Below are 17,303 nucleotides of genomic sequence, written 5' to 3'. Positions count from 1 at the left end.
AACTGCTCAATTTTACTAAGGCGAGACATCCCTATTTATACACAAACAGGTACATTTAAAATGCACGCCCCTGCACCAAAATTCAACCAATAGAAAATACATGACATCACACAGCATCATATAGTAAAGCTCATTTTACAGTGTCCCAACCCACAAGTTAATATTTAGGCATATCTAAATAATATTCTGGAAGGCCCGGACAAACCCTTAATTGAAAGCGTAACCCATGAAAGGAAGAAACAGTAAAGAAAAGTAGTTTCAGATAATGTGCAAGATAACAGAAACGTAAAGAAACTTAAAAGTTAACAAATGTCTTGGATGGTGATTGGGAAAGTGGATAACGATCTTGCAGGGAAATTGGCTTGGCAGGGTCAATTCCAGGCGAAAGGCCAGCTTCTGAAATTAACTCCAGCGCACGAAGGAAACCTTAGTTAATGTACAAATGACCCACAAAAGGTCAGACTGCTTTGCTCGCAGACTAACTTCTGAGGCCTACGTAAAAGGCAACACCAGATGGCAGTCACCACGCATGGCAAAAACCCATGTTTAGAAAAGAAAGTCGTGCACTTTAAAAGCACGCAAAATCACAGAACCTCAGGCCCTCCTTTTGCCATTACGTAGGCAATAGCCTATACTCATGTCAATCTGAATCTAGGTCTATATCTATTCTCATCAGGTCATCAAGGTGTTGCTGTAACATCATCTTATTATCCTTCACTTCTCTCGGGACTGGTCTTCTCACACAGATCGTAGCACAAAGAATACAAATGGCGGGACCACACTGGATGCATAAACAACACGAGAAAAGGATAGCTAATGCCATACCAAGGAACATCAGAATCTTCCATCCTCATTTGGACAACAATTCCCCTAATCATCCCATCAACGACCAGTCTCCTTCGTCCACATGAATAGACTCAGAGATCTTATGTAGTCTAGAGATAGCTTGGTACACTGTCAGGGCATTATCTGGTATGAAAACGCAGCAACTAGATCTAATCAATTTGCATACCCCACCTCTATCTGCAAGTATAATATCTAAAACAAAACGGTTCTGAAATGTCATAAGGCGATCCGCTTGAAGCTCAGCTGTAATATTGCTAAGGGCACCTGCAATCTCATTTATAGTGGCCTCAACCACTCTCGTAAGCTGACGAATATTCCTACTATTAGCCATAGGACCCCAAAAGGGTAGGAAACCCTTAAAGAAGTCTCCAGCTTCTTGTGTGACAGTATCTTTCGCATCGATTACACCTCTACCATATCTTGTCTTATGGTAATTGGAAACAGCAGTGTATGTAGGGGGAAGCAAAAATGCCACGTAACATGTGCCGGAAAAATCAGATGGCAACCATGTGTATGCTCTATCATAACAGACAAAATACGTGCCTTTAGCTGGCACGAACGGAGGAGATTTCTGGGACGTATAAACGTATGTGTGAACACACACACTCTTACCAAGCTGAGCTCTCGGATTATGACCATTACCTTGCAAACAAAGATGACCTCGGTGGGGTACAATCCAAATAGGAGGAGACCTTCGCTGCCTTTCTTTCTCCGTCAAGCTAACACTATATGTCGTCTTATTCCAACCGACATTTGGATTTGGATGTAGATTTATAGTGCGCGAATTGCTGCCCGGAGGCGTCCAAGCGCTAGACATATGCTCGTACCTCATCTTTAGGGATAGCATTATACGCGTCAATATCTCTAATCATATCGACTATTCCCCGTATCAAAGCATTCTTGCTCACGTTATCGTTAACAGAACGCACTGGAGAGGCTTCGTTCGCATAGATAAACATCGATTGGAGTGCCCAAACTGACCCATTAGGTGAAAAAGGCAAAACCAAATATGGCATTCCCTTGTCTGTAGTATGTGGCATAAGACCACACACCCAACAATTCGTGGTATTTATGACTAGCTGATGCTGATGCAACATCTGTATAAACGAATTATTCACAAATTCTGATCTTCGTGTCTGTTCATGTTCAGGTAACGTATGAAACTCATGTGGAGATCCAGTAGAAAAAGAAAGAGTAGGTTGGGAGGTAGATGTAAGCGGCAATTGTGTGACATAGAAAATCCAACCCACACAAGCTAACGTAATATTCACAAGCATAAGGAAACACATTATTAAAAAACATTTGCTACGAACCAATGTACACATTTTCATTTTGAAACCACTTTTCTCAACACCTTTCTCAGACCCAAAAGACTCCATCCTCTAACCGTGCTGTTCGCGGCGGTTGGGTGTTCCGTGCTAAGGAATGCGCCTGTCAGTCCAGGGAACGCCCTGAGACCAACCAGAACCTCGACCTTGTGTCTTCGGCTTGCACTCCCAAGTCTTTACACCGCGACCTTACAGCTGAGTCCAGATGGTGACTCAAAAAAGGAAAAAGCAAAAAAAAAGACTCTTGATCTGACGAGGTGTAATTCACTATATAAAAAATTCCAGTTTCAACTTTATTTGTCCATATGTACAGTCTTTCGCGGTCTTAGATCGTAGCGTTCTTTATTAGGTACAGTTGGATCCTTAAATAAAAGTTCCGGATTGGTGGTGTCAATCTTTAGAGGAGGAGGCACAGCAGCTTGCAGAACATCATCATCCTCGCGTTCTGACCGTGTCCATATCAAATGAGCATCACGAAATGGAACAAATCTAGGAGTTTTTTTACATTCAGAATCGGCTATACCTCCCCTCACCCACTTGTCATATGGTAAGGGCAATGGAACTTTTTTACAATGGGTGGCATGCACCCAGTTCTTCTTGCCAGCTACTCTAACAGCAGTTCGAGTCACTAACAAAACAAAATGCGGTCCAGTCCACCTCGGCTCCAAATTTTTTGTTCGTTGAAAATTCTTCGTGAGAATATAATCGCCGGGTTGAATTGTGTGTCCTGGATCCGCAGTTGCTGTCGGTAGACTGTCATGGACCTGTTGGTGGAGAACACGTAATTTAGCAGTCAAGTCATGTAAGTAATCCACCAAAATAGGGTACTCAATACTGCTGTATTCTTTAGGATGAGACACACCCCAAACATTCGCAGGACGACCAAACACGATTTCATACGGACTAAGTCCCACTTGAGAATGCACAGTCGTCCTTGTTGACAAAAGAGACAACGGCAAGGCATCCGGCCATGTAAGACCAGTGCTCGCTTGTACCTTAGCTAATTTCAGCTTCAAGGTATCATTGTAACATTCAACAAGTCCAGCAGACTGGGGGTGATTCGCTGCATGGAACTTCTGATTTATTCCCAATCCAGCACACACTTTCTTCATGATTTGACCCACAAATTCACTCCCATTGTCCGACCATACAATTCTCGGCAAACCATACCTAGGGAAGTACTCTCTCATCAAAACCTTGGCTGTAGACAAGGCAGTATTATCTTTTAGGGGGTAGGCCTCTATCCACCTGGAAAAGGCACAAACAACCACAAGGACATACTTCAAATTATTGCATCTCTCCATGTGAATGTTGTCTAACTGTATCACTTCAAACGGATACGTTGGAGGAGCAAAATGACCAGCTGGAGTTGGAGTTCCCTTACCAGGATAATACTTCAGACAAATCATACAATGTTTCACCACGTTCTCTGCACATTTCGGAATTCCAGCATTCTGCCAAACTGGAGCCAACAACTTGCATATTCCCTTCGAACTTATGTGAGCCATTCCATGAGCCATTGTAATCACTGGGAGCACATACGCATCAGGCAACAACCATCGCTGGTGTTCTGACAACTCAACCCAACAACCTGTCGAATCCAACATACCCGTAGTTTCTCTCCAAACACTCACTTCTTTCTCAGTCGCTTCAGCCTGAATCATTCTCACACTTTCTATTGTGTCTTCACACATTCCACCAGCCATAACCCAATTAGCTGGGCCTGCAACATACATACGGCTCATCATGTATTTCGCCGTTTCCTTCGCAACTTCATCTGCAAACGCATTCCCTCGACCAACATCGTCCACAACTTTCTTATGCGCACTACACTTCACAATTGTAATCTGCTTTGGGAGAGTGAGAGATTCCAAAAGTTCATTCACCAACTGCCCATACTGTATTTTTGTCCCATGCGAAGTAAGGAACCCACGCTCTCTCCACAAACGCCCAAAACTATGGGCAACACCAAACGCATACTGGCTATCGGTGTAAACATTCACTCGCTTTCCTTCTGACAACACACACGCTCTCGTCAATGCAATCAACTCTGCTGCTTGCGCAGAATTCTGTGGTATGCGTGCTGTCTCAACAACTGTATGTAAAGTTGTAATAGCATACGCTGCCGTCGTTTCACCATTCGGAAGCTTAAAACACGAACCATCTACCCATAGGGTACCATCAACATCCGTAAGGGGAGTATCCCTTAGATCGGCTCTAGCTTTCGTTTCTTCCTCTGTACGAAGAAAACAATCATGCTGTTCTTGAGCATCCGACTCTGTAGAGATCGGTACCAACGTAGCTGGATTCAGCACATTACATCGTTTAATGTGAACATGACTAGCCAATAATGTCAACTTGTAACCTGACAGACGTGCACTAGTAAGGTGCTGTGTCTTAGTCCTGTTTAATAAGGTATCCACTGCATGGGGGACCATCACAATCAACGTATTGTCCAATACCAAACCAGTAGACTGTCGAATAGAAACAGCCGCTGCAGCTGTAGCTCTCAAACAACTCGGCAACGCCTTAGCAACTGGGTCTAACGTTGCTGAAAAATACGAGCATGGACGCTGCTTGTCCCCAAATGGTTGTGTCAACACTGACAACGCACAACCTTCTCTCTCGTGCACGTACAACGTGAAAGGCTTACTATAGTCTGGAGTACCCAACACAGGAGCCGAACACAATGCATCGCGTAGTTCAGAAAAACTTTTCTGACATTCGTCAGACCAAGGAAGAGGATGCGGAGTATCTTTCAGAGTCAATGCCAACAGAGGTTTCACTAGCAAGGAAAAATTGGGGATCCACTGTCTACAATATGATGTAATACCTAAAAAGGCACGCACTTCTCTCTGTGTGGATGGTACATTCATTTGCGCAATCGCTTGAATTCGTTCTGGGGTCAATCTCCTTCCCTCCTTCGACAAGAGATGACCTAAGTAGGTCACTTCTTGGCGACAATATTGTAACTTTGAAGGTGACACTTTATGAGGAAGGTCAGACAAATACCGCAACAAAGAAAGAGTAGCCTCTTTACAAATCTTTTCATCATCAGCAGTAACCAACAAATCATTGACGTACTGAATAAGAGTCGCAACAACAGGTAACACAAAACCGTCAAGCTGAGTTTTCAACGCTTAACTATAGATGGAGGGACTTTCACAATAACCTTGGGGAGCTCTCTTAAACCGGAAGCTTCGGCCTCCTAATGAGAAGCCAAAAATATCCCTACTCTACTCAGCAATAGGAATACTGAAGAAAGCATTCTTCAAATCGATGACAGAAAACCAAGCTGCCGAAGCAGGAATCAAAGTCAACAAAGCAGTGATATCAGGTACCACAGGAAACTGTGGCACTACTATCTTATTGACCTCTCGAAGGTCGATCACAAACCTGTACACAGGTGGCTGAGAAGCATCAGTACGTTTAAGAACAGGCAAAACAGGACTGTTACACACATTACCTCTCGTTTCCTCAACTACACCCTTCTCAACCAGATCATAGACAATCGCTAAAAGAGCTCTCTCACCATCGCTCGAAATCTTGTATTGGGGAATATGAGGTAGCCTAGCATTCGACTTAAGGGTGACAACATAAGGTGGAATATGCAAAAGGCCAACATCATTTGGACCTGTAGCCCAAAGTGTATCAGGAAGCGAACGCAATTCCAGTGGCAAACAATCTTTAGACAAATACATTGGAGAAATCACTTTCTTACCAAGGGTAAGTTGTACTCCCGAAAGAGAACAATGCAATGTCGCATACAATCTTTTCAGCAAGTCCAAACCCAACAGATTCTCACCACAACCAGTCGTTAAAATAAGTGGAGCTTCCAATTCACAAGGGCCAATGGTAAGGGACAAAGGACTAGAAACCGGATTATGAACTGTGGCGCCTGAAAATCCTACTGAAACATTGGTCAAGCCAGACAAAGGTGCGCCAGGAAGTTTAGAGTGCATAATAGAACTCTTCATCGCACCAGTATCCAAAAGGAAAGGTTCTACCACACCTGATGTAATCACTTCAACATAAGGTCCACTCTGGTCTACTGGAACTGACACTACTCCCTCTCTTTGTCCTTGGCTGTCCTAGTTATAATTATAACCAGAACTCTCACCTTCGACATAGTAATCCTCAACATAATACTGGGCAGACTGACCACTCGGTACATTCTGTCTGTCAAAATAATTTGCAGAATTCTGTAGGGAAGAGGAACGCTCATTCTGAGGGGTCACACCACGTCCCCTACCCCTAGGAGCTTGCTGAAAACTACCACGACCTCTCTGACCAGATACACCATTTGCACGCTGTAACAAAGCCGGACAACTATTCTTGTAATGACCTTCCTCTCTGCAATAAGCACACTGATTAGGGCCAGGAAAGAATCGCTGAACATAAGGCTCAGGCTTCTGTAACAATCTCTGAAATTGTGGAGGTTGCTGAAACTGAGGCTGATTCTGACGAGGCGGATAAGCTTGCTGCAAAAGAACTTTCGTCTTTAACTCTTTAGTTTTCTTCTCCACTTTATCCTTCTCATCTTTATCCCTATTCTCGTAATATTATGCAGTAGCCAATATCTGGGCCGACAAAGAGACAGCCCATGAACTCTCAGAGTCCTTTAACTTATTAGAAAGCTCGGGAAGCAAATTAAAGACAAATTTATCCACAAACAACCTTTGACCACCCTCCGTACTCATATCCTGACCAATATGCTCAATAAACGTCTCTTCAAACCTAGTGAAGAAATCAGATACACTCTCGTCTCTCTTCTGCTTACATGCTGCTAACTTATCCCAATTTACTCGTAAAGCAGGCATCATCGTTTTCATCAGATTAATAATTCTACCTGGTAATTCTGAAACTAGAGGTTCAGGTTTAGCACCTCCCTCCTGTCTACCATCTGCGACAACAATATTCGCCCAGGTATCACCTAATTCAGTAGCATGATTCTCATGACGAATCTTCGCCCACAAAGGTTGGGGGACTACATTACCCATCAACATATCGATGTCAGCTAAATTCATAATACACGCTTCAACTGTCTGGGACAACTCCTTGTAATAACCAGCAGGATTCTTACGAGGCGCAGGTAAGGTCTGCTTAAGAGCCAAGACCTCTGCTCTCTTCCAAGAGACATGTACCCATATTCGTTGAAAATGAGGCAGAATAACTGGATTAGCGTTTGGGTCCCCTTCCTTCCAAATTGGGGGAACTTCTCTCATTGGATACTGTCTCGCTTATCTTCTAACAGAAGAATCAGGTTCGTACAATGTCTGAGGCGGAAGGCTAGATCTAAAAGCCAGTATCGTCTCTACGGCATCTGTAATATCAGATTCTACTATCATCCCTTTAGCAAAATCCGATTGAACATCAAGTAGTTCCTGCGGGATCAAACCCAAATCATTATCTTCCCATTCCTGACGCAAAAACATACACATCACATTAAAAACATACCTTTGCTTAGGCGGCTCACACTGTAAGAAAACATCCATAACCGCTGGTAAACTATACCTTGAGGCATTTATAATCCATTTACGAGCCAACAAATCCAACACAGCCCGTTCCTCAGAACCAGGAAGCTGACTACGACTCTGCTTACGCTCCGAAGCAGGCGTCATATTCAGTGACCCAAACAATGGTGACAACAAATTAGAAACCGTTTCTGTCATTCGTTTTCGAACAGAAGGAGAAGAAGCAGACATAAGAACAGGAGAATAAGTATTTTGAGGCAAAGAAGGTGTAGGGACAAGAACAGTAGAAATCGAAGATGCAGAAGCAGAAGGCAAAGGAGTTTGAGGCAAAGCTGGTAGCAAGGCTGGCGACCCTAGAATGGGTTGCGCAGGAGGAGGAAAAACCATCTGTGGAGCACCGGGTGGCTGAACAACAGCAGGAGGTTGAACAACAAAGGGTGGAACAACCGGGGGTAATAGAGGCGCAGTAGCACCCTGCACATAGGGAGGTGGCAATCTCAGTAAATGAGAGATCAAAGGATCTTTTTCAAGGTCTTCAATCACTTTTGGAGGAGAAGACGGCAAGGCCAGATAACATTTATCTATGGCCATACAACGCTGTCTATCTAAAACTTCACTCGCACGCTCTTCTCCATCTTCCTTAAACTGTCTAGCAGCTTGTAGTACTGACATATTCTTATCTTTCCTATCTCTCTTTGCTTGTTTAATTTCTCTCTGTTTGGCTTCCTTACGCCAAAGGCGGAAAGAGTCAAACATTGCCGGCCGGGCTTTCTTCTTAAATAGCTTAACTTCTAGACTGTCTAAAATCTCTGTTTCAAAACTACCATGTGGCGGCCATTGCAAAACACCATCCTTTTTAGTGTAGTGGACCCATACTTCATTATAAGTAATGGGACCCACTCCATGTTTAGAATAGAGCTCATAAGTCGGAGTTCCAACCGGAGGTATCGGACATGAATCCTCCAATCGGGAATCCCTGTTACTACCACAAACAAACCAATTACCAAATTTACCAAGACCAGGCATCTTGCTCACTAGTCTGGTTTCAAACTTCAAAGGGAATCAAAAAATGATACACTCGTAAATATACAAGCCCTTCGGCTTTGGGTACTGCAGCAACCAAATCAAAACCAAGGAACCAGACAAAGTCGTGGGAGCGACCCACTTATACTTAACCAAATATCTGTCACGCCACCAGAAGACAGTCTATCGTCTCGCTTTACAAACATCAATCGGAGGGTCCAAGACAAGGCGGCAGTCAGGGCAGCTGTCCTTCGTAGCCGTTGGAAAGCGGGAAGCCTCGCAGAAAAGACCTTTGGTCCACGTCGACATGCAGGGGTCGATGAAGTGGGGGCCCTCCTCCAGAGTTTCCTCACGTGGCTCCTCGCAATCTTCGGGCTTGGACCGGTACCACTGAAGTCGTCCCACGTTGGCCGCGCCAACTGAAGAACTGGGATTTCAAGTACCCAGCGGCGCCAGGGACACTCCCAAAGTCCTCTGGGTTCCCTTGCCTTGGTATGCAAAGACACGGAATACTTCTAGGTGGCATCAGAGATCAAATTTATTAGCTGCAGCTAGTAGCAGAAATCCCAGCAACACAACACGGTGTACAACTCAAGAAACTGCTCAATTTTACTAAGGCGAGACATGCCTATTTATACACAAAAAGGTACATTTAAAATGCACGCCCCTGCACCAAAATTCAACCAATAGAAAATACATGACATCACACAGCATCATATAGTAAAGCTAATTTTACAGTGTCCCAACCCACAAGTTAATATTTAGGCATATCTAAATAATAATCTGGAAGGTCCGGACAAACCCTTAATTGAAAGCGTAACCCATGAAATGAAGAAACAGTAAAGAAAAGTAGTTTCAGATAATGTGCAAGATAACAGAAACGTAAAGAAACTTAAAAGTTAACAAATGTCTTGAATGGTGATTGGGAAAGTGGATAACGATCTTGCAGGGAAATTGGCTTGGCAGGGTCAATTCCAGGTGAAAGGCCAGCTTCTGAAATTAACTCCAGCGTACGAAAGTAACCTTAGTTAATGTACACATGACCCACAAAAGGTCAGACTGCTTTGCTCGCAGACTAACTTCTGAGGCCTACGTAAAAGGCAACACCAGATGGCAGTCACGACGCATGGCAAAAACCCATATTTAGAAAAGAAAGTCGTGCACTTTAAAAGCACGCAAAATCACAGAACCTCAAAAGAGTGATCCACAGATCACTGGCACGATGAATCTCTGGACCGCCACTGTTGTACATCTGCCCACAACACCAATATATCCATAGTGGAAAATGTGGATAGGACCAGCCTGAGGTTAATGGAGGCGTCTGAAACCTGAAGAAAGTGGACAGCTGACAGGATCTGGAAATGCTATTAAACTTTGTAAATTATTCTGCAGCTACAAGCCATGTGCTGGATGGAGCTTTACTCTGTTTCTGTATAAATGTTGGTTCCGTAGACCAAGGGTGCGGTTCTACCAGCTTCACACAGACCATACGCCATTGTAAAACATTTCTCGTTGGGTCTTTGTTTTTGGCCTTTCATATTGCATAGTGGAAAAAGAGTGGAAGTAGACAAAGGATATTTAGATTCGAGTAAACCCCAAAAATAAAATATAAGATTCAGTTTTAACTGTTCATTGGCTAAGTTAATTAGCAATATTAACATTAGACCAGCATGAATGGTTTTAAGATTTCTTAATGCTACATCGTGGGACGTAGGCAGTCTGAGTGTGTGTGAGTGTTTGTGCATGTGTGGGTGTGTGTGGGTGTGTGCGGGTGTGATTGGTGTCCCTGTCACCTTTGGGTTGGAAGCAGATTAATTTGGTTCCTACCTAAGCAACATGGCAGAGTGCTTCAGAGTTAAGAAACATTACTTATGATATATAATGACAACCGTTTTCTGTCCCCTGCGATTATTATCGCAGTCTTCATAGTGAGTCTAGTTAGCTGAGTTATTTGCATAGAATGCAATGTAGTATTTATTTTATTTATTTATTTATAAAGTTTTATATAGTGAGAACAAGATCCCATAGGATATCAGAGCGCTTTACATTAGGAAGGAAAGGAAGGACAATAATGCAAAAACAACAACAGGTAGGGATAAAAACAAGAATGATCACATGTTACACGACTAATGCCACAGGGAGGTTATATTAAACAAGGGGGCATAGTATGTCGTAAGGAAGCGTAGCAGTAAATGATCGTACCATGGAAGTATGAGCACTGTCATCGGGCAGGAGAACCTAGCCCACTTACGGAAGGAATTCATTCATGAGGAATCTTTTGGCTTCCAGTTTCAACACCGTTGTTAAGGAGATTCTGAATATTTCCGGTGGTAGCGAGTACCATATCTTTGGGGCAGCGCCAGAGAAGGCTCTGTGATAAGTTCTCTTTTTGCTAAGGATAAGTGGTTTCAAGAGGAAAGTAGTGGTGCTTATTGAGGCTCTTACACCACAAGATAGTTCAAGTTTTTGTTTCAGGTACCTAGGAGTATTGAAATGGATGGCTTTGTGCATCATAACGGCAATCTTTAACTGAATTTGTGCTTCCTAGGGGAGCTAATTTAGAGATTTTAGGACTGGCGATATGAGCTCATTGCGTTTGGTGCCTGTAACCAGTCTAGCAGTAGCATTCAGTGATGCCCTTAGTGGAGCCTGGGTGTATTTGGGAAGGCCACAGAGGGTAGCGCTGCCCTAATTTAGCCTCGGTAAGATAAGCGCTTGGACCACCTACTTGAAATCATTAAGTGGAAGGAAAGGTTTGATATTTCTGAGAGTCCTCATCAAGTGGTTTGCTCCTTTACATATATTGCTGATATGATTTTTCATATTCAGGTGCTTGTCCATGGTGGCTCCTATAGATTTGGCTGAGTCTACGATGAGAGGAGTGCAGTTGAAAGCGGTGAGGTGACTCAGCCAGAGGTCTAGCTTGGGGATATGGTTCGGAGGGGAGATGAGCAGGAATTCCATTTTTGAGGTGTTGAGCAGGAGATGGTTCTCAGTTAACCAGTTTTGAGTATACGTTAGGGTAGTGTTGAGTGAGATGATGTTTTCCCGGGATGAGTTTTTCAAATACAGTTGCGTGTCGTCGGCATACATGTGGAAAAGAATACCCGTGGAATTTAGTGAGTTAGCTAATGGTTCCGGGAAAAGGTTGAAGAGGATAGGAGATAATGCAGATCCTTGGGGGACCCCCATGAGAACTGGAGAGGGCTGGGAGAGAGAGTGATTTGCCTTGACTCTTTGAGATCTGTGGTGGAGGAAGGACGAGAACCATTGTAGCACCTGATCACAAATACCCATCCTGTTTTGCAGTATTAACCATGTCGAAAGCGAAAGAAAGGTCAAGGAGGATCAGGAGGCAGGATTCATTTTTTTGAGCATTTTGATGTCTTGTTCACTAAATGGGGTAAAGGTGCCCCAAGATGCATTGTTCTTGGCATTCTGGGGGGTAAAGTTGAGCTTTTCTAAGAGTACAACTGGTGATGCTGCCCTGGAGGAGAGTAGTAAAGCATTCTTAGAGGCGAGGTAATTGGAAAGGAGTTTTGATTTCTTAATGAAGAAAGCAGCAAGTTTGTCACAAGAGGGTGGGCTGCCTCTGGGTTCAGAGAGGTTTGGACCTACAACTGATTGCTGTTTGACCAATTCGAAAAGTTTCTTGGGCCGGTTTGCCGCTTGATCCAATTGGTGTCTGAAGTAGTTAGCCGTGGCGCTCTTGATTTGTTTGTAATAGAGGCTCCTAACTTCTCTTAGGAGTTTAAGTTGGTCCGAGTTTGAGTTGGTCCAACTTAAACTTAGGAGTTTAAGTTGGTCCAGGAACGTTCAACTGCCCTAATGTTGCGACGTTCCGTGTTTAAGTTTTCATTATACCAAGGTTTGGATATTTTGGTTGATGCATTTTTATGTTGGATTGGCGCAATGACATCCATGATGTTGGAGATGGTCGAATTGTAGGAGATTCATAGTACTCAATGGCACTGTATATAAATGGAAATGATACATGTGTTTTAAGAGGATTTTTTCGGTCAAATATAAAACAATAGAAAAAATGTTCCTGTCTTTGCCTTATTTTTCAGATTATTACTTTATTTATTAAATAAACTAAGTTTTGTGTGATTTTGATGGATGATTACTAAAACTATGAATAGCTTATTTTAACACTTCTTTATTTATGTATTGAAGGTTTATGTAAAGCCATACTAACCACCCTATAGTGGTATTCAAGAGCATTGGGTGTGTGTGGGAAGAATAATTAGTTCTGTCAGGTAGAAGCATAATGCTTTGCAGAGCCTTATGTTCAATATGCAGCTTCTACAAGGACAAAGCCATACTATTGTTTCTTCCACAGGCGATAGCCACAGAACGAGGAGAATATTACCGTTTTTTTCTTTACTTTTTATAATTCACATACCCTTCTACTTACCACAACATACATGATCCTATAATAACAGGCCCTGGGTAGTGTTAAGCATGTGAACCCTGGTCCTGAATAGGGCCGCAAACCCTATATGATTCTTTATTTATCGGCTGAAATATGTTAACCAAAGGAAATGAGGGATAAGGCCCACGTTGAGTGTCGATAACATTTTTTAACCATATCTTTTTGAAGAGTGCAATTAATAGGCAATGAGTAATTTTAAATTGTTAGGGGTTGCACACCTTTTCTTGGAAAAATCCTATGAACGTTGTCTCTTACTCATTAGGGAAGCATTGAGTTTCAGACAAAATGGTCGCAGTTGACGACTACACGTTCCCTACTACAAGCTCCCACCTAGGAATCCTCCCTGAATTTGAAAAAAGTAACACAGGGCGAGAAGCTGACCCAACACTGAAGCATGGCGTTTTGCTGGGTGAGGGTCTAGTGTCCTTAGGTACAGTATCAAGCCCCAACTGGAACTAGTTTATGTACCATAGACTACAGGTGGGCAACTAGAGCCACATTTTGGGAGGGGGCGGGCTGAAAAGGATTGGGGGGGCTAATTCTTCCAGCCATAGGAAGAGTGGCTGTAACAACGGGTGAAAACACAACAAAAGCCTCATTTACAAGCAAATGGTCTTTAAAAGACCTTGAAGTACTCAAGTGCGGCTGCAATTAGATGGTCGCCAGCCCGTGAAGCTGTCTCAGCCCGGGCTGACACACACGACGGGGGGCTGAAGCTCGGTAAGCCCAATGGGTGTTGCGCGCCTGATAGACTAACAAATTAAATGAATTCTGGTGTTATTTGGCCTACCATATGTAGCATTGCGTAGATCCAGTTTGTACAGCAAGATGTGTGGGGCACCCACCATTAATATGTCCCACAAGATGGCAAATCCTTAAATTACAGAATACTGCATCCTTACAGAACTCCATGTGCAGAATGACAGAGCCGCAGTCAGATGAACTGTCTTGCAGCAACCAGATCCACCTGCTGCAGTTTACAGGCAGCCAGTGTTTGACTGTAACTGCATATGTGAGGCATCCTTGGCCCCCCCAGACCCTTCAACTTCCCGCAGCACATTTCAAGGGTAGTAGTTTATAAACTACACTGAAATGGCCCCCTCCTGCTGCACCAGGGACACCGATGTACTTGATGCCAAATATGCACAAGGCAGCCTCTTCCGCAAAAGTGAGCTGTGTGGATGCAAAACACCTGGAAGAATTAGAAGACTGTCCTTTATACGACCTACCTCATACGGGCTTAGATTAAAAGGTAACCACAGGGGGGAGGATATGGCCTAACGATCAGAGCTTCCGACTTTGGCCTGGAGAACCAGTTTCGAGCCTTCAGTGTTGGCTCAGCATCCTATGATTCTGGGCAATTCACTTAATCTCCCCATGCATACCCCCCCCAAAAAAAATACAATGAATGTGTCCTTGTGAAACGTAACTGGGGCAGTATTACACATTATCACTGTTTCAAAAGGTGCACCGGGCGCAAGCAGTGACAATGCGCCCCATTATGGTGCATGAGCTGCCTACATGGCAGCCGCGTACTCGCGCTGCCCTCAGGGCAGCTCATTCATGTGAATACACGGAGCAACTGCTCCGTGTTTTCACAGTGCAGGCAGCATTTGGAGATCCCCTTGCAGGCGGATGCAGCCAGCGACTGCACCCACCTGCAAGGGGATGTCTGGGTGGTCCACGGAACCCCCTTTTCCCCTTGCAGAGGGCTGCTGTCAGGGGGCGCACTGACAGTGCACCAGCTTTTAAATGGCGCACTGTCAGTGCGCCTCCTGGGGGCTTCTTTGACTCTGTGCATGTGTCTGTAATATAGACGCTGCGTCACTTCTTTGACGCAACAGCGGCGTAAACCATGCGCCATGTTGCGCCGTATTTACAACGTGACGCATCTAGGGAGATGCCTCACGTTGTAAAGCCCTACGCCACATGAAACCTGCGTCAGGTTTGATGTGGGTGTTCTGGTGCAGGGTCGGCGTTCACTCGCAGGTACGCCTCGTAAAAGTGATGCAGTGAAATCTACGAGATTTCACTGAGTCACTTTTACGGCCATGCTGCATCAAAACCCTGCGCCTGCTTGAAGAAGGCGTAAGGAATGAAGCAGCATGTTCGGCATAGGGCGCCCCCGGGATTGCTGGAGCAGCGTTGCGCTCTAGACGCGACTCCATCAATGCGCCGCCTTTACGCTGGGGGATGCGACACGCATCTGCCCATCCGTGCGCCACGTCAAGCCGCATTGTAAATGAGGCGCATCAGTGGTGGTGCACGGGTGGTTTTGCGTGTCGCAAGTGTTCTGGTGCATCTCTGAGGTGCCCCAGACCTTGTAAATCTGCCCCCACGTGCGCCAGTGCTATTGGTACTATAGAAGGGGGCGCACAAGTGTCTGGGCCCCTTCTATAAAATAAAAGTGCCCTGCGTGCGCGCAAAGCGGGTGCAAACGCCCGTTTCGCCCCCGGGGTACCTTATGTAATATGGACCCTGGTGCTGATGTAAAACGCTCCATACCTTCGGTTCGAGTTCGCGCTTTATAAAACTGCAACCAAAAAAAATATTCCACTCTCTGAACGCAGAAATGCAGTGTGCTGAAAGCTGGTGACCTGATTTCAAACCGATAGCAGGCCTTTAAAACAGTTTCATAAGAGCCACAGCGATTCATAAAACCCAGATATGAATTATATCATTAGTATGCTAATTCTCATCATAGACACACCGCCAACCAGTTGTCGTCAGTCCCCACGCTTGCTTGTTTGTTCTTACATTCACGGACTGTCAGCGCACTCTGGGCTTTTGATATGTTGCAGGCGACTCTGGACAACGGCGTGTTTATTTATCAGGCCTGCCCCTTAGACAAGCAATTACCCAAACACTAACACCGGGTGACTTGTTTATGTCAAAGACACACACCACGATCAAGCCTCTTTAAAACAAGTTGTGGAAAATAGCTTGTTAGAAAAAAAAAGTACAGAAAAACCAGAATTCTGCCGGAATGCACGTGGGGGCAACATTTAAAATCCCAGACCTGGTCTCGCTCCCTTGTGTTTAGTGCTGGTGAACAGCCAGCAGCGCTATAACACTGGGTGCAGAAGTGATATCGAAGAATTTATATCTGATTTCCTCCCACTCTGCCTTTACCTTATTTCTTTTAACATGGATTGGTAACAAATATACAAAATAATAGCCACGGATTATTCTTCCAATCGTAAATTGACCTCACCCCGCGTGCATGTACATTATTTCCTTTACATCTGGAAGGGCTAGTAGCATCTTGCGCAATCACATGTGTAGGGCCGTACAATGAGACATGTTTCCCTCTCCTCTTCCTAGCTCCGCCTCACCTCATGCTGCTTTCCAGTGTCAACACGTCCCTTTGGTTTCACAAGGGGTGCCACGCCTTCCAAAGTGAAGCTTGTGTGTCATTTCTCTTGGAACATCTCAGGCAATTTAAAATGTAATGTGTGTTTCCAAGCTACGTCGCCAGCTTGTATTTAAGGAGACATGGCAGCTTCTACTCGAGGCACTACTGTTTATGGCTTTTATTTTATTTTGCAAGGATTGCAATTAAGGACAGTAATTGGTTTCCAAGGAATGAAAAGCTGTTTATGTAAAGAACACAGCACAATACATTACAGTGGGTTGGTTAGCGGAACCAAGGAGAGATTTGAAAAGAGAGTAGGCGGGGACTATCCACTCCTGAGTATCGACGGGTCACAAACCGAGGGACAAAATATCAAAAGGTAAGTTTGTATACGTTTTCTGCACCTGACTCCACATATATGTACCTTTGAGATATATATCTTCGAGGTACACTTGAGTCACAATATCGTGCACTGCCGATGTTGTGAATTTGATATTCCCTACTACAGTATAAGGGCCTCTTTACGAGGCCCCTAGCGTCACTTTGTGCCGCCGGAGCATCACTTTTTTGACGTTCCGGTGTCATAATGTGCCACAGCATATTCACAAGGCCTCGTAAAGCCACTTTACGTGGCTTTTCAGCGTAAATATGTGCCCCTTTCACGCATGGGCGTCCCATGGGTGTTGTTGTAGGTGTTCCCACGCAGCATCCATGGAATCTGAAGCGGTCCCAGAATAACAAGTAATCGTAAACCTGGGAATGCATCAGAATCCTACGCCTCCCCAGCGGCGGTATTTGAGTGGCACAACGAGGAGAAATACTTTTATTTGTCCTCGGTTTTT

Source organism: Lissotriton helveticus, chromosome 3_1, assembly GCF_964261635.1.
Source record: "Lissotriton helveticus chromosome 3_1, aLisHel1.1, whole genome shotgun sequence".
Classification (NCBI taxonomy): domain Eukaryota; kingdom Metazoa; phylum Chordata; class Amphibia; order Caudata; family Salamandridae; genus Lissotriton; species Lissotriton helveticus.
Note: the sequence above shows the minus strand (reverse complement) of the source record.